Here is a 23,999-nt window from a genome sequence, read left to right on the forward strand (position 1 = left end):
CATATAAGAGTTATGAATTTACACAAGCATTGTACAGCATCTCTACATCTGTAGAATATATATGGAGACATCCAATAACATTTCACACTGAAGAAAATTATTAGCACAAAAACCAGAATAATACCATTGTAGGGTGTGCAGTACTGCATATTCCTGCAATCAGACATCAGTTAACCTGGAAATATATGCGCAATTATGAAGTCATAATGTGGGAGGTTCTGATGTCACAATGTCACATTTATTCCAGGATTTCATGAAGACATTTTAAAATACCAAGCACTGAAATAAAAGTGGGCCATGGACAGGTGGAGCACAACCAATTGTTCAGTCATGAACCTGGTATTCAAACCCATGTAAAATCTTCATATTTTATCCATTATGAGTTGTCAGCAACCACCTGCTTCTCCTGTGGGTCACTGACTTTGACCTCTACAAAAACAGTGACCCATAGGAGAAATTCTAATTTCAGAGCTAGTCAGAAAACGTATCTAATATCTGTATGCTTCACAATATGGGTTTGTTGTTAACCGCACGTAATTCCTGAATCAAAGATCTGTGTAAAAGAACATTACTACACCATTCGGAAAATGCTGCAAAAATACAATCTAAACAATGCACATCGTTTCTTTACCAACAGAAATTATTTCCTTCACCCTCCTGGCTATGATTAGCATTTCACTACCCCTCCACTTACATTTATTGACACTATTCATTTCTACTGCTCCCTGCAGTAACAGATTCTATATTCTTGCCATTCTCTGGGTAAAAATGTTTATGTTAAATTCCCTTTCTGATTCCTTGGTAGTTATACCGACAGTCTCTGGCTTTGATCTGCCCCAGGAGTGTCAATAGTTTCTGTATGAAATAATATTCCAGGAAATCTTTCATACTCTTAATTTCTATCAGAGGTTTAAGATGCCATTAATAGCTTCAGCAGCAAGGATAGATAGTCAGCACCTTTTTTCCAGGATGGAAATATCAAATACTAGAGAACATAACAATATAGTGAGAGGGGCAAGGTTTAAAGAAGGGCAAGTTTTCTTTTCAGAGGGTGGCAAGTGCCTGGAAAGCACTGCCAGTCGTGGTGGGGGAGACAAGATACAATAGTGGCATTCAAGAGACTTTCAGATAAGCTCATGAATAAGCAAGGAATGGAGGGATATGGGTTATGTACAGGGAGCTTAGAGTTGGTCTTGGCCAAAGGACCCGTTCCTGCGCTGTATTGTTCTTTCTGCGTTCACCCTGATTTTCTTTACTGTATTTATGTCGATTCTATGGCCATGATGTTGATTCTAATTGGTACAATATATCCACTACCCCTTTATCCATTTCTATTTTTCCTACTCACATTACTGTACAATATTTAATACCCAGTCCTGTTTTTTCCCCATACACAATTTCATCTATGGCGTTATCCAACTGTCTACCAATCAAAACGCTCCTCATCTATATCCACATGTCACATGCCAGGCTTTGTCCCACCCCTACTTTTAGACTTTAGAGATACAGCATGGAAACAGACACTTCGGCCCACCGAGTCTGCGCCGACCAACTATCACCCCGTACACTAGCACTATCCTATGCACCAAGGACAATTTACAATTTACAGATGCCAATGAACCTACAAACCTGTGTGTCTTTGGAGTGTGGGTGGAAACCGGAGCACTCAGAGAAAACCCACATGGTCACAGGGATAATGTACAAACTCCATGCAGTCAAGATAAAACCTGGGTCTCTGGCACTGTAAAGGGCCTGTCCCACTTTCACGACCTCTGCCAAAATTGCCCTTGACTCATATTCGCAGCATGGTCGTCACGAGGTCTTAGGAGGTCATAGGAAGGTCGTAGGAAGGTCGTGATGCTAGTCGTAGGTACTCGTGGCATCAAGTAGGTCGGGGCGTTTTTCCTAGCCTGATGAAAAATGTCCACGAGTAAAAAAGGTTGCAAATTAGGTGGTGAAAGTGGGACAGGCTCTTCAGGCACAACTCTACAGCTTTCTCTCCCCTACTATAATTAGTCTGAAGAAGAGTCTTGACCCAAAATGTCATCTATCCATGTCTTCCAGAGCTGCTGCATGACTGCCTGAGTTACTCCAGCACATTGTATTCAGTTTTTTTCTCTTCATTTTTGTTGCTCAGATATATATTGGCTTTCAGATTTACTGTACTGTTGGAGATTTCATACTTTGCATTTCCTATGCCACCATGGGAAATGGTTATACTAGACAGTTTACAACACACCAATGTATTCATTATGTTTATTCACTTTCTCTCGGGTTATGGGCAAAGTAGGTCATATTCCATTATAACTATTTCAGAATATAGGAGCAAGAGAGGGCCAGTGAAGATCATGTATATTCTGCTGCCTCAACTCCACTTTCTTGCACAATCCCCATATCTCTCAATTCCCTTAATCTCTAAAAAGCTGTCATATTTAATGAACTCAGTGGCCATGCTTCCAGAATCTTCTGGGGTATAGAATTTCAAAGTTTCACCATCCTCCAAGTCAAGAAGTTTCTCCTCATCTCAGTTCTAAATGGCCTTCATTCATTGAGATTGGCCTCCTCAGTCGGGGATAACATTCTTCCTGCATCCAGCCTGCCAAGCTCTAACTGAATTTTGTAAGTTTAAATGAGATTGCCTCTCATTTTTTGAAACTAACACAGCTTGAAAAGTAATACAGTCCTTGTCTACATAATCTTTCTGCAAACAGCAAACTTGCTCTCCAGTTGCTGCACACTGTCTTACGTATATATCCTTTTTAGATAAGGAAACAAAAGCTTTACATAATATTGCCACTGTGGTCTCACCAACTCCCTATATACCTGCACTAAGATATTTTAGTACTTAAATTCCTTTGGAATAAAGACAAACATTTCATTTGTCTTCTTAGTTACTATGTGCAGCTGCATGTTGGCTTTCAGTGATACGTGTAAAAGGACACCTAGATCTCTTTAAACACCAACAAATCTCTTTGAACTCCAACCCCTTTAGATTTAAAAAACATTAAACTTTTCTGTCAAAATGTTCTATATTATTTTCCATCAGCCATATTTAGCTCAGTCACTGATGTGAAGATTCAATGACTCAAATCTAGTTGGTTAGACCATTTCATATTGCAGGGATTGTGGTTTTACCTCAAAAGTTCAAATGATGCATATGGATTTCTCACCTGTTCATTTATTCAATGCAATATTCCTGCCAGTGCCAGTAGAACATGTGGATAACTATCACCAACTCCAAGTTGTACATCATCCTGCACATTGGAAATACATCACTGTTTCTTCATCATCATTGGGTCCATATCCAAACTTCTCCCTCAAAATATTATTGGAGTACCTTCAGCAAAAGATTGCAACAGTTAAAGCTGGCTCTCAGCCATGTTCAGGGTAAATAAGGATTGCCTACAATTGAAAAACAAAAAAAGGCTAAATTAAATTCTATTTAGTTACTTTCAGGATTTACTTCCACAATTTTATAAATGCCATTTCATTTTATGGTCTATCATATCTCTGCTGGCTCTCAGAGTAATCCCATTCCCCCACTTCTTTTCCAGTCTGCTATTCTCTTCCACATGCCCATTAACTCCCCCGATTCTCCTACCTTCACCAATAAACATTTATAACAGCCAATAACAATCGATTTCCTGGCAGAAAATGAAGCGGAAGCAAAAGAATACCCTATTGTCATATTCCAAAGAAATGTTTGACTTGATATGTTAACGTTTCTTTTTCCACAGATACTGACAGTTTCCAGCATTTTATGTTTTTATTTCAGATTTCAAGTGTGAACAACAGTGTTAGCGTCTGTAAATTTAAAGATGGCCTTGGAAGTATGCCTGGCTACACAGTCATGGGTATAGAGAGAGTAGAGCAGGGGACTGAGCACATCCTTGAGGTGCTCTTGTGTTGATGATTATTGAAGAGGAAGTGTTGTGGCAATTTCGTACTGTTTGTTGTTGAGGAAGTCGAGGATCTAATTGCAAAGGGATGAGCAGACACCTAGTTCACCGAGTTTGATGATGTTTTGAGGGGTTGATGGTGTTGAACACCAAGCTGTAGTCGATGAGCAATTGTCTGACAAATGTGTTCCGATCATCTGAGTGGTGCATTGCAGAGTCAAACGTCGCAAAATTGCATTCCTGTTGTTCATTTATGGTGGTAGGTGAATTGTAGTGGGTCCAGATCCTTGCTGACAAGAGTTGATATGGATCATAACCAACCTCTCAAAGTACTTCTTCATCACGGGCATTAGTACCACACATCATTAGTCATAGAGGGATGTCACATTGCTCTTCTTGGTCATCGGTATTATGGATGTCCTTTTAAAACAAGTGGGAATCTATGACCTTGGAAATGAAAAGTTGAAGATGTCTGCAAACACTCCAGCCAGGTTTGTGCAGGATTTAAGAACATGACCATTTTCACCATTAGAATGGCAGCTGTCAAGTCCAAATGTCTTTCAAGCGTTGTAATTGGACCCATTTCTAAAGTTTGCTCTGCCAGTTCATCCCATATACCTATCACCCGCTGTGTGAAAATGTCAACCTTCATGACTCTTTCCCCTCTCACTTTGAATCTATGCCCATAAGTTTTAGATGCTCCTGTCCTGGGAAAAAGGCTGACTGGTTTGAATTTTAAAAGCCTAGAAAATTTAAAAAAAAAAAGAAAGACAGGGGTAGACAAGTAGTTTGATATTTTCAGTAAACTGGTGAATTTAAATAGTCTCAAGAACATAGTGAACTGGATCTTCCTGGGCACAGACTTATCCAATGTGGTCCAGGTCTGGATATACCCACGTGCACTACATGTGAAGGGCCAGTCTTGCTGAAAGTACTCACCCAGGAGTCTGGTGACAGTACTGATGTGATAAACTATAATTGGGGAGAGTTTATCTTAAATTATATAAGACTACACAAAAATTGACCTGTTGGCCCAAACAGTCCCAAGCAACATTAATTATCCAGTTGAATCTTCCCTCATCTTTCTTCAACTACTGTAGGTATATCCTCCTCTTAAATGCATCCATGCTATTTGATCTGCCAACTTTTGATCTGACAACTCCATCAATTAATAAAATGCTTTAAACAAAAGATTGTGAGGGACAGAAAAAGAATAAGGCAGAAGAAGAGGGAGTGACCCAGGATAGAGAAATATAGGAACATCGACACTATCCACTCTAACAGTATATGCATTACAATGTACAATTCTTAAAAGAGAATACATGCAGTATTGTATAAGCAAAATATGCTCTGTGTGGAATACCCCCAACAGTGAGCAATGATGAGGACACAGGTTTCCCTTGCATGACAGCAGCGAGGGAGTTTAACCCAAGAGATTTTACTAAAATGATCACAATAGAGAATGTTACTTCCTTTGTAAACCAGCATTAGCAGTTGCTTGCTTCTACTTTCTTTCATTTGGATAATTTTTATGTTACACAGATAAGCAACCTGTGTAAGACATAGGTAAGACATATCAATATGTCAGCAGGGTTTAGAAATGAATATTATATGGACAATGAAGGAGCTTTTCCAGGTGGGTCTGGAAAATTCTGTCTGTATTCCAACACATTTTGTATTCAGTTATGTGTGTAAGCTTTGTATTGGATTTTACTTTAACACAATTTAAAATTTATCCAAGTACAAAAAGTGGTGAAAATTATTTATATGGTCTGACAATCTTTTTTGTTAAACCAAGATAAAACATTTTACCGAATACTTGATGAAAACTGTTGAGGTACTTGCAAAGGTACTTGCAAAACTCAAAAGTAACAGGTTGGGAAGATGATTCCTTTTACCTCTTACATCAAGAAAACTACCATGATTTCTGGCAGGAACGAGGCACTTTGGAAACAAAGTACGTGACAGTGACTGAATATATTAAATAGGAAGAAACTTTGCTCAGTACAAAGTAGTGGACAAATGATCTGACAATGCTGAAATCATGAAGGAAACAAGATAAGTGGTGGTGAGATAAAGCCAGGCGGCAAGAGTATGCAGATATGGATACCAAGGCAATGTATTTAGCTGATGTGGTTGGGAGATTATGTGTAGATGAGGGCAGCCGAAAGTAAGGGAAGGAATAGATCCTTAGTGAATATCAAAAGCGAGCAGCACAGTGGCACAGCGGCAGAGTTACTGCCTTACAACGCCAGAGACCTGGGTTCGATCCTGACTATGGGTGCTGTCTGTACGAAGTTTGTCCGTTCTCCCCGTGCCCTGCATGGGTTTTCTCTGAGATCTTTGGTTTCCTCCCACACCCCAAAGACGTACAGGTTTGTAGGTTAATTGGCTTGGTGTAAATGTAAACATTGTCCCTGTTCATAAACATTGTGGTGTTAATGTGCGGGGATCGCTGGTTAGTGCCGACTCGGTGGGCCGAAGGGCCTGTTTCCACGCTGTACCTGTAAACTATTATTGACGATTTTGGATGACAGCCTGGACCACTGGGGATGAGGATGTCACATTTGTATCCACTGTAGACTGATAGGTAGAGTTTGATTGCTATGATTATTTCATTTAATTGTCACAAGCTTCAACCAGACTACAGAAGGAAACAAATAGATCTTTGACTTACTTTTTAACCAGCAATTACTGTGTACAGAATAAACAGACATGTCGATTTTGGGTTTTTTTGGTCAGCAGATGGTGATGTTGCACTTGGAGAAAAAGTTCAACTCTCCAGTTTTTGTCATTTTCCACTGAAAACGAGACTAGATATTTAGAATTTATTGCTGCATGGTTTGACAGACTGGATCATCTGAACAATTCTGGAGCTCCAAGCTACCTATCAGCCCTTGCAGGCGCAAATAAATCTACTCGCCAACAGTGATGAAAAAAAACTTTCTGCCAGTTTCTTAATTGGATCTAGATTAGTGTTTTATTGGATCTAGGTCAGGGAGTAAAGTACTCCTAATTCCAACATCTATGGGACTGCCCCTCCACAAAAATAATTGTCACACCACCCAGCAGTGCAGAATGTATGAAGAAAAGATATCTTTGGATTTATTTACCAGCATTTAGATAATGTACAAAGATCATGTACAGTGTCCTTAACTCCAGGAAACAACCCATGGGACTTCAGAGAAGCTTCATCAAACACAAAGTAGCACCGAGCCAAAGAAAGAACAATTAGTCTGTTAGCTGGGATTCAATTGTGGATCTCACACCCATGTTAGAACTCTGGGTTTAAGTCCCAGTAAAAAGGGATGTACACAGAAATCTAGGCTGATACTTTGGGGTGGAGTTACTAGACTATAGAAAGTGTTGTGTTTCAAATGAGATATTAAATGGAGACACTGTTTGCTCTCTCAGGTGGAAGCAAAGGTTCCGCGATGCAATTTTAAAGAAGAACAGTGAACTATCCCTGCTGGTCTAGTCATAGTTTACACTTGAATCAATTTTTCAAAAACGGATTATTTGGTCATAAGCACATTCTTATTTGTGTGAACTATCCATGCTATTGACCAAATCTGTTCTATTACAATGGTGATCACACCTTAAAAATATTTGGCTGTATAATGCTTCAGTATATTTTGAAACGGTACGATATAAATGCAAGATTTTCCTTATTAAGATTTTCCTTATTCTTGCCTTTCAAAGGAGAGAAGATATAGTGATCAGGGTTTCAGGGAGGGTATTATAGGTCTTACAATTTAGTTGGCCAAAGGCAAAGCCAATTGTGATTGCATGATGAACCCGATTGCCAAACAAGAAGCCAGTGGTGGATGAATAGTTTATCAAAGACTCCAAATCACCATTCCTAAATATCACAGGTAGATAGGAAAGAAAAACTCAAATTGTGGAAGCTCTGATTGTCTCATTTAGTAGCAGAAGCTCATTATCATTTATTAAGTTCCAATTCCTGCCAGGAACTCAAACTCAGCAGATAGATAACCTGGCTATTGTGGGAAAGTGAGAAGGATACAGTGGAAATAATTGCAGATCGCCTCCAGTTAGCAGTAGGTAGGGGGTCCACAGTCCAGCAATTTGAAGAGAGAGAATGCCACTTGATCTTCATTGTAAGACAAAGAAGACAAAGCCCCAACTGGTTTGTAAGTCGATGCTCATAGTAAATCAATTCCAAACTACTGTGGATTACATGAAATATTCCACCTCAATACAGCGGAACACAGGCAAATCACATAGCCCATCACCATAAAAATAGCACCAGGTCAACATGGATAATGTTTAACTATGTTAAATTCCACTCACCCCCCCCCCGCCCTCATTTGCCAGACATTGTGGTATTAATATTTGATGCAAATATTCAATTTGCTGGATTTTAATCCGCGTGCGCAGCGGCCCACATTGATTGCAAGGAAGCAGCAATGCCAGGTTGTTTTATCAATCTTATAATGACTCAGAAAGAGGCTATTCATCCCATCAGTTCTTAATTATGCAAAACACGTTCCTCTCCACGAGGGATATTTCATAATATATTTCTCTATTTCATAAAGGGCCTGTCCCACTTAGGCGACTCTTTAGGCAACTGCCAGGAACTAGTTTTAATTGAATTCACCTACGACACCTGGCGACAACCTACGACAGCACCTACGTCAACCTATGACAACAAAAAAAATTTTCAACATGTTGAAAATTTTGCGGCAGTCACCTATTGTCGCAGGCACAGTCAACTCGAAAAGTTTGGAGTGTAGTAGCTCTGGCACAATGGTGTTGAATGCAGAGCTAAAATCAACAAACAGAATCCTCGCATAGGTCCCCTGGCGGTCTAGGTGCTGTAGGTGCCCAGGTTGACTGCATCCACAGATCGATTGGCCCGATATGCAAACTGCAGAGGGTCCAGCAGGTAGGGTCTCGACTCGAACCATCACCCATTCCTTCTCTCCAGAGATGTTGCCTGTCCTGCTGAGCTACTCCAGCTTTTTGTCTATCTCCACACAAGAAAGGTCCTTGTTTCAATGATAATCCAATGATTACCTCTCATTCTTTCAAACACAAGCCCAGCTCTGTTGTCTCTTCGTAGGACAAAACCTCCATTCAAGGAACCAATCTTGTGACTCTTCATTGCATTCCGTCCAATCTGCCCTGTATAGTGATAATAAAAGTTGGTGAGAAAAGTATCCATTGGACTGAGATTGTTTTAAATCGACTTGATTTCCTTATTATTTGTCTTTTCTACTGTAATACCAAATATCTTTCCACCCATAATTTCACATTACTCTTTCCATGGGAAATGTTTAAGGCATTTGTGGAAATTGTTTTTTAGTTTAACAAGGAGCTGCTGAGATACTCAGATATTATTAAATCTTTTCCTATCCATGACCTGTGTCACTAATTTTGGGAAACAAGATTACGATTCCCAGCACCATCCCTGGGTATGGATTAAACAAAAGTAAATTAAGCAGATAGACACAAAATAGACACATAAATTAGCAGATAGACACAAAATGCTTGAGTAACTCAGCGGGACAGGCAGCATCTCTGGAGTGAAGGAATGGGTGACGTTTTGGGTCGAGACCCTTCTTCTCTGAAGAAGTCTGAAAAAGGGTCTTGACCCGAAATGTCACCCATTCCTTCTCTCCAGAGATGCTGCCTGTCCTGCTGAATTACTCCAGCATTTTGTGGCTGCCTTTGGTGTAAACCAGCATCTGCAGTTCCTTCCTACACAGTAAATTAAGTTGCTCTGACTAGTGACAATAGATTAAAGTATTTAGTGCAGAGGATTTCACTGTAACCTGTAAGAGTGTACCTTCATGACACTACACAAATTTTAATGATTGAACAATATGTTAAAGATTTTGGATTTCATGATGCCATCTACCTCTAATTTAGCATTTTTGGGTTAATACTGGTCTATTTCTGTTTATCTGTTTTCATGGTTCAATCTATATCTTACTGAAGTTATCAATCTCTACACTGCTCAGCATCTGCCTCTTAACAGCAGGAAGTTTAATAATGGGTTTAATAACACTGGGCTGCTCTATGAAGCTTACTCAAGATACTTACATTTTCTTCAATGCTGTAGAGGGAATATTGTAATATTATTGTACCACTAGTTTATATTTGCCACTATTCCTAGTTTTGAGAAACTCTCAAGTCACAGAGAATATCAAAAAGAACCCCACAAAGTAATTAGTCCCATCAAACTAACTGTTTCCATATACTTTGTCCAATCTGATACCCACGAAGGTCAAAGGAATGGAATTTCAGAAACTATCGTGGTGCTATATATCATGCAAAACACACACTGAGCACTTGTAACAAAAAACACATTTCAATATAAATCTTATATATTAAGACTATAGGGAAGGGGACAGTGTTAACAATCTCGAAGAATGAATATACTTAGATGGTCATTGGTTGTTTCTTATGCTGATTTAGACCTCAGATTAGTTATAAACTTGTGGTAGCAGAGTTCTTCATGTGCACGGCAATAGTCTAGAAATTAGAGGTGGGAATTTCAACTAATTTAGTGCTCCAATGTTGCCAATTTTTGAGAACTTAAAGTACTTGATTCTAATCTCAAAAAGTATTACCATAATATTACCACCAATTCACGGCCAGGTACAAATCAACTATATCAGAGTCAATTTAAAAATAGTAAAAGATGCTTCCAATAAAACAGAAGAAACTTTGTATGGTCTTGTATTTGCTTACTCTGCTGATAGTCGACTGCATATTCTGTCTACTGCAAATCCTACAATGGAGAACAACCCTAGAACTACAGGAACAAACTACAAAAACCATAGTCAACGAGCAAAATGGTAACAATTTTCATTTGACGTCCATCAAATGGACCTTGATTACTAAAAATACATGGATACAAAAGAAAGTGTTCCATTACTTTTTTCCATGGCACAGTAATTCTCTCCAAAATGTATGCTTCATATTTTTACATGTTGGCAGTGACTTTCATTGGATATTGTGTCTGTGATGTGGTGAACTTTTTAATTACCAAAACCAAACATGTTCATGCTAAGTGTTTAGTTTAATGCTGTAAAATAGCTGAGCTAATTTTAACTTGACCATTTTCATAGCTACCCTTGGAGGGATCAAGAAACTGCTTTTGTGTCAGGCACCCAAGCCAAAATCATTATATTTTGATCAGTCTGAAGAAGGGTTTCGACCCGAAACGTTGCCCATTTCCTTCGCTCCATAGATGCTGCCTCACCCGCTGAGTTTCTCCAGCATTTTTGTCTACCTTCGATTTTCCAGCATCTGCAGTTCCTTCTTAAACAATTCATTATATTTTCACCTAGCTGTGCTGGTAGGAGCTTGCTGCTTCTGCAAGCTCTCTACAATTGTTGCCTTGAATTCAGTCATTCTATTGCACAATTTTCAGAAAGTTAAAGCTGTTGACGTATACAGCAGCCAAACACTTTACGGACTGCAGTGTTGGCAATACTTCTTCAACCATTTACCAGATTTCATCTACTAATTTTAGCATTCCATTGCAAGTTAGTTTTGTAACATTGCTAGCAAACAAAACAATTGTCATGGACCACTTCTACTTTTGGAAGCACTCAAGCATTGCCACAGCAAGGCCAGCACTTAATGCCCACCCCTAATTGCGATTGAAAATTTGGTAGTGAACCGCTGCAGTCCTTCTGGTGAAAGTATTTCTGAAGTAGTGTTAGGTAGGGAACTCCAGGATTCAGATCCAAGAACAACAAGGGACCAACAATATATTTCCCATTCACGAAGGTGCATGATGTAGAAACATAGAAATAGGTGCAGGAGGAGGCCATTTGGTCCTTCGAGCCTGTATCGCCATTCATTGTGATCATGGCAGATCATCCACAATCAGTAAACTGTGCCTGCCTTCTCCCCACATCCCTTGATTCCGCTAGCCCCTAGACACAATGTATGCACCTCCTGGAGGTAACATTCTGGGCACAATCTTTTTTTGAGCCTCACTGCAAGATTTAATAAACAGTTGAAGTCTTCCAAACATTAAAGTTTGCCAATTCTATTCAATGAATCCAACTAAATATGAATGGTTATAGCTTGCTGACATTTAGAAAGGCTGCAATGCTCAGAATTGTTAGGATGTTTTGCAGCCACAGGTGCACAGAATACATTGTGATGAATCAAGATAACAAGCAGAGCAATGCAATCTCCATAAAGTTATAGTGACACAGGAATGACTTGAATGTGGTTCATGATGTGGTTAGTGTTTGCGTTCCTGGACACCATTTCATTATTATAATAATTTACTAGGGTGCAATCTGTACCATGTCTTATTGGCATGTCATTTAATATTTAAACAGCTATGTCAAACGCCTGTTTGACAAGGCACAACATCAAGACAGTCAGAAACTATTTCAGCGCCTTTGGGGATGTCATAATCAAAGCGACCATATAATTTTTCAATGTTTACTATTGAAATGAATGACGTACTGAAAAGTTTAGACCAGATTGCATGCCATAGATTCACAAACCCCCAAAAATGTATCGTTGAAGAAAAGTTTTGTCAGAGATCAGAATGACATGGAAGAATTACTGAAATCTTGTGCAGAAGAATTTACAGAAGAAGTTATAGTGACACAGGAATGACTTGAATGAATGCAACAGTAATGAAACTTCTGAAAGTACCAACACCTTCAAGTCTCTCCATGGTGGTTTTTAAACTTTAAGAAACATTCAAAGCTGCATAATATTCATCTTGTAGAGGAGGCACCTAATGCAGATAGTATGGCGTGGAAAAGGAACTGAAACAAATTAAGAGGAAGTGGTTACTCTCCTAAACAAGTTTTTAAACAAGTCTTTTGGAAGAAGATGCTCTCATTTATGTGCATCTTCTCTTCTCTTTGGAAGCAATGCGAAGTTTAAACCTCTCTTAATCAACAGGTCAGAAAATCTTGGGGCTCTAAAAATCCACTCAAAAAGGTCAACGTTCCAAGAATGTTAGAGCTGCTCTTAGAGTCAGGATCATTCAACATGGAGACAGGGCCTTTGATCTACTGATTCTCAGCTAACAAAAGGGCACTTATTTACACCAATCGATTATTTCCCCCACAAAGTCTTCAACTCACCCTGATTCTAGTGTACACCTGCAGGACAATTTACAATGGCCAATTAACCAGTCAACCTACATATCTTTGGGGCATGGGAGGAAATCAATCCAATCAAAGGAAGTGAATACAAACTTCAGATAGACACTTTGGAAGTTAAGATTAAATCAAATTCATTGGAGCTATGAGACTTCTGCACAACTAACTGTGCCACTCTTCTAAGATTTTATTATGCTGTCCTCTCAGCCTTCCTCAAATGATAATGTGCAAGGAATAAGCCAGATAATGGAGCCTTTCTCATTATCCACAATGCCTGTGACATCCAATTAATGCCAAGGACATGACTGAGAACATCTGGTTAGTGTTTGCGTTCCTGGACACCATTTCATTATTATAATAATTTACTAGGGTGCAATCTGTACCCTGTCTTATTGGCATGTCATTTAATATTTAAACAGCTATGTCAAACGCCTGTTTGACAAGGCACAACATCAAGACAGTCAGAAACTATTTCAGCGCCTTTGGGGATGTCATAATCAAAGCGACCATATAATTTTTCAATGTTTACTATTGAAATGAATGACGTACTGAAAAGTTTAGGCCAGATTGCATGCCATAGATTCACAAACCCCCAAAAATGTATCGTTGAAGAAAAGTTTTGTCAGAGATCAGAATGACATGGAAGAATTACTGAAATCTTGTGCAGAAGAATTTACAGAGGTTGCAAGAGTAATAAAAATAGCTACCAACATAGCATCATCAGCACCAAAGCAGCTCATTATGAAAAAGCTTATCACATTCAAAAAGTTGTAGACACCTTCAAAGATGACCGTCCCAATATGAATCACTGCACTAAATGTGGCCAGATGTCCACATTTTCATCAACATCATCTATAAGCGTAGAATATCAGCCATAGGAAGAACTTGCAGTAATCCACTCAAGCTCAACATCATCATCATGAAATGAACATCAGTAAACAACTTTATCTGCTCACCTTCTCCAACCATCACTTCAACAAGAAAAACAGACACCATTCAGTGCCTATAGTCTGCTCTGTCACTTAATATTTGTACGCCTGATTTGACTGCAACTTTAACTCTGCATACACGTAGTAGTCTTTCATCCTCTTGCTTGACTAGAATCCATTAAAATATGCACCAGCCTTCAAAGAAGGGAGTTCCAAAAATTTGTGACATTAGAAAAAATGTTGCCCGATCTGTTTTAAGGGGAAGTTTATTTTGTGGAAACAGTAGATTCAGATTCTTCCACAAAAGAACACACCTTTGCCAGTCACCTTGTGAAAATCCCTCAAGACCTTGAATGTTTCATTTAATGAATATACTGAAATATACATTAAATTAAATGAAAACGTAAAATATCATCATATGGCCAATCACATATTATTATTTCAGATGCCAGTGGTGATTTCAGTGTTTTTGAAATGGTCTAAAATACAATTGGATTTTTGTTTTAAACAAATGGAAAACATTTACTGACTTATGAATTTGCTTAATGAAACATCTTTCAAAATCCCAAACTCTGGCAATTTGGAGGAATGCTTTTAATACTTTAGATATATGATTTCCCTGAACATTGATCCAAGTCATTTCAGGTGAACTCCAACCCAATGGATTAGGTCCCTTGAACCCCATTATTGATGTCAGTGTTTCAAGAATAGAAAATGCTTTGATATGCTTGACACTATTGGCAATTTGCACATGGCTTAAGTAGAAATCCAGGGGTAATTTTAACTTTTCGGTTGCCCTGCCAAATCTTCATAAATATATTGAATTAAATTAGGTTTCTATTTACTTGTGAACTAGTTTATGTTTTAATTAATGAAAGATAAAAGTCTTAATTAACTCTTCAATGTTTTATATGCTTAAATAAAACGTTTCATTAGTTTTAATAGGAAGAAAGGGTTTTTACTTGTCATATTTATCTTAGTTATGTGCGACTTCTTGGAACCAGGAAAAACTGACAGTTTTCTGTTTGTCCTGTAAGACAGCGGAATTATTATCAACACAAAAAATTGTCTTGCTATGGTAAAGTCTTTATTAAAGTGACAGACACAATGTTTAAACAGTGAGCTTGACAATGACCGGATACCCAGTTGCTGCATTTAGATGGATGCATAGAGGAAAGTCAAATAATACTAGCTTTTACATTTATTATCTTTAAACCACACAAAGAAAATTGTGGTAATGAAGTTGGTTAACATTTTCTCTCAGTACCTCTTCAAGCAATGATTAATATTAATCCAAGGGTGCTATTCAACATTACTCTGCTATATATCTGTCATTTCCAGTTCAAAGACAAATGTTATTTACATTTATTTATTCAAAGGAAATGCACATCATTGAATAGTCCAACTTTTATGGCACATTTGTAGCCTTTGCCCTGTTATGGTAGAATCTGCAAAGCAGGAATATTTTTATTCTGTTCTTGTGGATTACTAGACGGGCACATTTACCATTTTCCTGCTATTCCATGTGATATTTCACATTGTTTGATGTAAAATGTGTTTGATATTATTCCATCTATGTAAGTTTTGATTTTGTTTAATTAGCATGTAATTTGAGGCTAATTATTAATTTATGATGTTTCGAGATTAAAAATAATTTTACCTTCTTAAAAATAGTCTGCCTGCTGAACACCCACTTCCTTCAATTCCCAGAAATTTGATTGAGGACCCTTGGTGGTTAGAAATTGTAGTGCACCAGTTCCGTAGACAAAGACCTAGCTTATGGAAGGATCATTCAGATGCACAAGAACAGAGAGAAAGAAGCTGTTCCAGAGTCTGAAGGTCCGTGCTTTCTGCTGGATGGAAGCAGGGAGAAGAAGGAATGACTGGGTTGGAACAAGTATTTAATTATGTTGGCTGCTTTTGCAAGGTAACATGAAGAGTAGATGGAGTCAATGGTGGACAGGGCTACATCTATAACTGCAATTTCTTGTGGTCTTGGGCAGAGGTGTTCCCAAAACAAGCTTTGATGCAACCCGATAGTATGCTTTATAAGTCTCACCCATAGAAGTTTATAAGAGCATACAGTACCCCAAATATGGCCTAACCCAAACTGTTACACAACTTTAACTTTTATACTTAATGCCCCAACCAATGAAGGCAAGTATATTGTACATCATTTTTAGCACCCCATTTACTAGCGTTGCCATTCTCAGGGAGCTATGAACTTGCACCCCAAGATCCTGTAGATTCTGTCATTTACTATATACTTTCCTCTTGCATTTGACCTCTTGTTAAGGCCATCAAATGTTCTTTAGTACATGAGTCAATAGAACATTCTTCAGCCAGCTTTAAACAATTCACAGAGTGCAACCTCCAAGAACAAAATTGAAAGATGGTGAAAATCAAACCTTGCATTGCTTGGGATAATACATCTCAACACCATTTGAAGAATATTGCAAAAAAGCTGTAATTAATTGTTCTTATTCCCTTGCTCCAAAGTCTTTTTATAATTTAATTCAGTAAACTCTGGTCTAAATACAAAGATTGAATAGTACGGCATCATTTTTGAAAACACATAACATTTGATTAATGACGGAAATTTAAATGCCACTATCGGATATAGGGCAGTTTCCTTAAATAGTTTGATATTTGCACACTGTTACAAATAAATTGAAGTGGAAACACATTTTCATCCTTTAGTGGAAATGCAAGTTAAATTTAGGCATTAGATGGATAACATTACAAAGTTTATTTTGGCTTTTGATAAATTGCAGTTACTACAAATACACAAGGAGCTTTGCCATCAAACCTCAATTACAAGCTGCCATGTGCAAGAATAATAATGGAAACCACATGTGGATACAAATAACAGACAACTAGTTCAAGAGTTAAGTAACTTATTATTATCTCCCCAACGCCACCCATATTGTGGCCATTCCATCATATTACATGGAAATATGGTTTTTGGAGAGCCATTTAATGTCCTTGTTCAGAGGAGGGACTTGGTAGAAGTATAATTGTGTTAATGGCCATTGCTTATTTAGACACACTGATAGCTCTTGAGACCCTTTAATAGCCAGTGCATATAAACGAAGACTAACCAAATATGCTTTACAAATTCCCTTTCACTTCAATGACTAGGGATTAAAATATTAGAAGAAAAGCTTCAATTTTACAGAACCTAAGTCTACCTTTTTTAGAAGGCATTTGCTTCTGGGCACTATAGTTTAAAATAGCTATTGGCTTTGGAACATGCTAGATTGATGTTAGGACGTAAATGGCTAGGTTACAAGGCTAGGCTATATAAATGGTGATAATATAGATATGGTAAATGTTGGAAAAACTGAGGTGGTTATGAGATAGCTGTGGAAAGCAATTAATGTTTCAGACCAAACATTACATTGTCAGAACATAGTAAAAGGCAAAATAAACTTGTTAGGCCCCAGAGAGGGTGTGGAATAGGGAATGACGCAAATAAGGTAAAACCAGGGTGACCGTAGGGATAAGCTGTAAATAATGTTATCTGATCAACGTATGATAAGAAATTAGAGAGTGGGGACATAGACAATAGAATGCAAAATGCACAGCAAGAATATCTGCCCAGCAGGTGAGAATAGGCATGACCTCCTCTCCCAGAGCAAAAAAACTAAAATGCGTGGGGTTGGGAGACAAACAAGCTGAGCCAATATCACAGAAGTCTGTATGATATTGGCAGAAGTGTCAAGTTACTAGAAGTTGAAGAATTCAATATCGAGTCAGGATCTCCAATTTGCATTTGTTTTCTCCAGTACCGAGGAAACTGTACTGTGAATGCCAAATGTAACGCACTAGATTGGAAGAAGTGCAAGTGAATCTCCACATCACCTGGAAAGATTGTTTGGGTTTCTGGATGATGGGAAGGGAAGGGTGAAAGGAAAAGTATTGCACCATGTATGGTTGAAAGGCAACGTCCTGTAAGGGGGTGGTTGATGGGAACAGAAGAGTAGACCAGGAAATCATGAAGGAGACGGTCCCTGAAAAATGCCAAAAGGGAAAAATGTATCCAGTGGTGGAATTCTTTTACAGACGACGGACGATGCAGAGAATGAATTGTTGAATGCAGTGAGAAGCAAGGAACGAATTAACTCTATGCTTGTTCTGTGCTGGAGGAGAGGGGGGGCGAGAGCAGATGTGCGCGTAAAGAATATTTCCTGCAAGATTAGTACAAAAAGAGGATGAACATAAAGTTTGTTTTCACTTTAGTGTGAAAGACTCAAGACGACTAGAGTGAAGGGCAAGGCAGGCAAACGTAATGAAGCTGAGATGAAGAGGGAATTTGAGGCTTTAGTCAAGAGTAAGAAGGAGACATAGGCAGCTGGGGTCAAGTGTAACCCAGGAGGTATTTAAGGAACTAAAGAGCAAACTAAAAAAGGAAATCAGAAGGGCAAAAGGGGGACAGGAGATAGCTCTGGCAGCTAGCATTAAGGATAATCCCACATGATTTTAGTACATAAAGGGGAAAAGGGTAACGAGAGAGAGAGAGAGAGTGGGACCCCTAAGGAATTAAAATGGTCAACTGTGTGTGGAGCCACGCGAGATGGGCAAGGTCCTCAATGAGTATTTCTCCTCTGTTTTTACCATGGAGGACTGAGGAACTTTGGGCAGTCAATAAATGTATCTTGAGAGCAGTCAGTATTATAGTCAGAGAAGCTGAAGGTCCTTACATGTATGAAGGCTTTAAATAGTTAAATTACAAGGCTAGGCCACATAAGTAGTGATAAAATAGATATGGAAACGTATGGATAAATGTGAGGTTATCCATTTTGGTGGCAAAAACAGGAAAGCAGACTATTATCTAAATCGTGGCCGACTAGGAAAAGGGGAGATGCAGTGAGACCTGGGTGTCATGGTACACCAGTCATTGAAAGTAGGCATGCAGGTGCAGCAGGCAGTGAAGAAAGCTAATGGTATGTTAGCTTTCATAGCAAAAGGATTTGAGTATAGGAGCAGGGAGGTTCTACTGCAGTTGTACAGGGTCTTGGTGAGACCACACCTGGAGTATTGCGTACAGTTTTGGTCTCCAAATCTGAGGAAGGACATTATTGCCCTAGAGGGAGTGCAGAGAAGGTTCACCAGACTGATTCTTGGGATGTCAGGACTGTCTTATGAAGAAAGACTGGATAGACTTGGTCTATACTCTCTAGAATTTAGGAGATTGAGAGGGGATCTTATAGAAACGTATAAAATTCTTAAGGGGTTGGACAGGCTAGATGCAGGAAGATTGTTCCGATGTTGGGGAAGTCCAGGACAAGGGGTCACAGCTTAAGGATAAGGGGGAAATTCTTTAAAACCGAGATGAGAAGAACTTTTTTCACACAGAGAGTAGTGAATCTCTGGAACTCTCTGCCACAGAGGGTAGTCGAGGCCAGTTCATTGGCTATATTTAAGAGGGAGTTAGATGTGGCCCTTGTGGCTAAGGGGATCAGAGGGTATGGAGAGAAGGCAGGTACGGGATACTGAGTTGGATGATCAGCCATGATCATATTGAATGGCGGTGCAGGCTCGAAGGGCCGAATGGCCTACTCCTGCACCTAATTTCTATGTTTCTATGTTTCTATCTCAAATTTGCAAAAATGGCATTGATGGAGGAGACAGTCAGTACCTTTTTCCCCCCAGAGTGCAAATGTCAAAGAAAAGGGTATAGTTTTGAAGGTGAAAGGGGCAAAGTTTAAAGGAGATGTGCATGACAAGTTTTTCTTTTTTTATATATATGAAAAGCATCGTTGATCTGAAACATTAACTCTTCTTTCTTTTTTCATATATACTGTCTGATCGGTGTACTAGTATTGTCTGCTTTGCTTTCAGTTTTCAAGCATTTCAAATGTTTTACTTTTATTTTCGCTACAGATTTGAATGTTTCCCGTCTCATTTGTCAAGCATTTCTGCACCCAATACATAATTTACTTCAGTATCAAAGCTCAGAAGGCTGGAACTTGTTAAAATAATTTATCTAGATATGTTTAACAGCAGTCACAAATAATATCTTGAGATTCTATTCGATTTCTATATCTTGAATGTCAACTTGTAATGCTCCAAATTACTTGATGTGTAGGACAGTTATGAAATTATTAGTATAAATCAGAAATATGAATTAGCCACAACAAGTATAACAACTGCGAAAGGACATCAGAAAAATACAAGTAAAAATTATGGATTGTAAGGGTCATCCAAGAGATGCAGATATACTTCTAATGCGAGTATATCAGAATCAAATTAAGATGTCATTTGTAAAATGATAGAAGAGAATGAATGACAAAATCTGATCACTAGGTACAGTGAAACCTCAGTCACCCACTATCAATAGGGGGTGGCGTGGGAGTGGGAGTGGCGTGGGAGTGGGAGTGGCGTGGGAGGGTTGTGGCGTGGGAGCGTTGTGGCGTGGGAGCGTTGTGGCGTGGGAGTGTTGTGGCGCGGACGGTTGTTGTGGTGTGGGAGGGGTGTAGGGGGGGTGTGGTGGTATGGGGGGGGGGTGTGGTGGTATGGGGGGGGGGAAGGGTGGGATGGTGTGGGAGAGGGGGGGGGATGGTGTGGGGGTGTGGGAGAGGGAGGGGGGGGGGGTGTATTCTCCAGCGGGTGCTGGAAGGGGCGTTACCTTCATGGTGACTGACATGCGAGAAGAACAATCTGCTGATCTCATGATTTTTGAAATCTTCATAACTTTTGTATAATTCCACCAATCGGAACAAAACTTGGTGGGTTGGAGTAGAGAACGGTGAGAAAGGTAGCGAAAAAATCCTATCGATAAAGGGTACAATTTTTGCGCAAATTTAAAAAAAAGCAAACCGGAAGTGGTCAAGATAAGAGTTTAAGTAATAGTATAGAATATTTTTTTTTAAAATATTTTTTTCAGGATTTTACAATATTACAAAACAATTTTCAGGAAATGTTATACTATTATTAAATCCACGTAAAAATAGTAATGGAATAGTAATGGATACCTGGTACCATTAAAATGCAAAGCAAATGTGCGCATGCTAGATCTAGAAAATAAAAATGGAAAAATAAAACTGGGGGAAAAAGGAAACTCGGTGGATGTGTGCTTAATCGCTTCAAAGAAGTGACAGTTACTCATAAGTCAGGTAGAAATAATTTATGAAGCAAACATGTCCTAAAAGCAGGTGCTTTGATTCAATTCTTCACAGCCTCTTTTGCTCCAAGTAATAGAACCCCAGCCTGCCCAACCTCTCCCTATAACCCAGGCATCGAGTCCTGGCAACGTCCTTGCAAATCTTCTCTGCACTCTTTCTGGTGTAATAGCATCTTTTCTATAGCAGGATAACAAAAACTAAACACAATACTCACGTGCAGCCTCACGACAAAGGAGATATGTATGCCGTTTTTTGCATGAGGTGATGGGTGCAGATGCATGGCATGTGGGAGGCTTTTGGATAGGCACAAAAATGTGTGGGGAATGGATGGACATGGATCACGTAAAGGCAGAGGAGCTAAGTTTAACTTGGCATTATGTTTGGCACAGATATTGTGGCCAAAGAGCCTGTTCCTATGCCATACTGTTCTTTGTTCTATATGCACTAAAATCCTATCTATAATCATACTCAATTTTTTACCAACCTTATGTCAAAGGCAGAAAGGAGTGGGCCCTTGCTCCTGACAACAGAATAGTGATAGGCAACTCGATTGCTGAACAAAGGAGAGAGACAAGGAAGACGATCAGTTCTCATAAAAGGTCAGAGCCCAAGTACCATGACGAAAAAGCAAACAGATGGTAACTTATGACAAACAAAAATAGGTTGATGAAATTGTATCAAGAAAGTGGAGATGCAGACCAAGCTGAGTAGCACCCAAGAAGAATAGACAGGAGCCACAAAAACTTTAGTAAATGTAAGCATAGAGAAGGCAGTCGAAGGCTAGACGAAAATGCCAAGGTTCTTTGAACAATTTGCAAAAATAAAGAGACAAGTGGAAATAATCCAGAAGATATGTGGTTCATGTGGCTGAATTCGATTAGAAAATTGTGAACATTAACTTAATTATCTATTAATTGTAAATACAAAAACTCTCAAGCTCATTCAAATATACACTGGGTGGCGCCGTCAGCAATGGCAGCCTCGCCAATAGTCTGTCTGTCTTTTTGGTTATTTTTAGTGTGTTTTAAAAGTTATATGTTAATGTTTTCTGGTTTGTTTATGTGGGGGGTGGGGAAGGGGGTCGGGGGAAACTTTTTTCAATCTCTTACCTTGCCAGAGATGCGATTGTTTTCCGGATCGTATCTCAGGTTGCTCTGCGGCCTATCATCATGGACCTGGCGGCCTTGCTCGAGGCTGACTTTGAACCCCACCGCGGGGCAGTCGACTTGCCTTCGGAATTTGAAATCCCTTGCCTGGAATCGACGCTCCAACTATGGCCTGCGGATTTCAACATCGAGGAGCTAGTAGTCTCGGGTACAGACTGATGTTGGGAAGCTCCAGGTCGCAGAAGGTTCGACCAGCCCCGACCCGGGGTCCGATCTTCCGGTGCGGGGGAGCCGAGATCCCCCTGATGCTGGAGCTTGATCGCCCCTATGCAGAGGGCTCGACCGCCGGCTGTGGGAGCCAAGATCGCCCCGACAACGGAAGGTTCGAGCGCCTCGACCGTGAGAGAACAAAGAAGGGAAGAAGATTGAACCTTTTTTGCCTTCCATCACAGTGAGGAATGTGGGGGAGTCACTGTGGTGGATGTTCATGTTCAAAAATTATTTGGGTGTCTTGTTGCTCGTTATTAGTATATCAAATTCCTCGTATGTTGCAAAACATACTTGGCTAATAAAGTACGATTATGATATTTAGTATTTTCAACCAGAACATTGAATAAATCTGAAGAAGGGTCTCACCCGAAACATCATCAATTCCTTCTCTCCAGAGATGCAGCCTGTCCCGCTGAGTTACTCCAGCATTTTGTGTCCACATTTAATAAATCGCTGGGTATCTTAATGGAGCTTATTCTGAAGTCTGTTCAAATATTAAACAAATATTCTTTTTTTGTCTGTATGCTTCTAATCTTCTGATATTCCATTTTTGATGGTTACATTACCAGGTATTATTTTAAACCTGAATTTGTGAAATAATTAAAAACACTTGAGCTATTGTTATGGATACAATTATCCACATATAGCCTAAAGAAAGACCCAGGATTTATTTCATCACTTACACAAAAAATGTTGATGGCCTAATTATGCAAGGTTTGAGTAAAACGGTAGTGATATTTGGAGTAATGTATATAGATCCTTTCTCGAAACTCGAGGAAGGTCACACTTGAAATAGACGGATACATGCGCAGAGGGATTAAGCCATTTCATGACCCTGCACATGCCTAGCAACCAGTGAACGAGTGCATGATGTGCTCAGATGGCTCAGCAACAATTTCAGCCTTTGATCTCACATTTTAACCTGAACATTGGCCTCCAAATCCAAAGATTTAACATCATCCCAACATATCATTTGACATCAGCAAATGCTTCAGCAATTTAACATTTAGTGGACTCCAATTTATTGATGTATGGGTATAAAACAGCAGCTTTCCTGTATTAAAAGGGAAAGACTTTCATTTCTCCGGCACGTCATGTCACTTTCATAATGCCCCAAAATACCTTAATGGCCAAATAATTACTGTCTGCAGTAGCTAAATAATCTAAAATCAGACTCTTGGAAAGAAATGGCATATTATATACACACACACACACACGCGCATTCTAAATAAATATAACAAGAGTTGGAGCTTTAAAAAAAATGGAGGAAACATAGAACATTATAACCACAAACAGAATATGGTTACTGAGAATCTTTTCATAGACTGTGGTTATAATTTCAATACCATTACCCCAACTAAGCTCATATCCAAACTCATGGAATTTGGAGTCAGCACTTCTCTCTGCAACTGGATCGTCGACTTCCTGACCAACAGACCCCAATCAGTGAGGAGAGGTGACAAGTCATCCTCTACAATAATCCTCAACACTGGTGCCATGCAAGGATCCGTTCTCAGCGCCCCACTATGCAGCCAAATAATATTCTAACTCA

Source organism: Amblyraja radiata, chromosome 17 (genome assembly GCF_010909765.2).
Source record: "Amblyraja radiata isolate CabotCenter1 chromosome 17, sAmbRad1.1.pri, whole genome shotgun sequence".
Classification (NCBI taxonomy): domain Eukaryota; kingdom Metazoa; phylum Chordata; class Chondrichthyes; order Rajiformes; family Rajidae; genus Amblyraja; species Amblyraja radiata.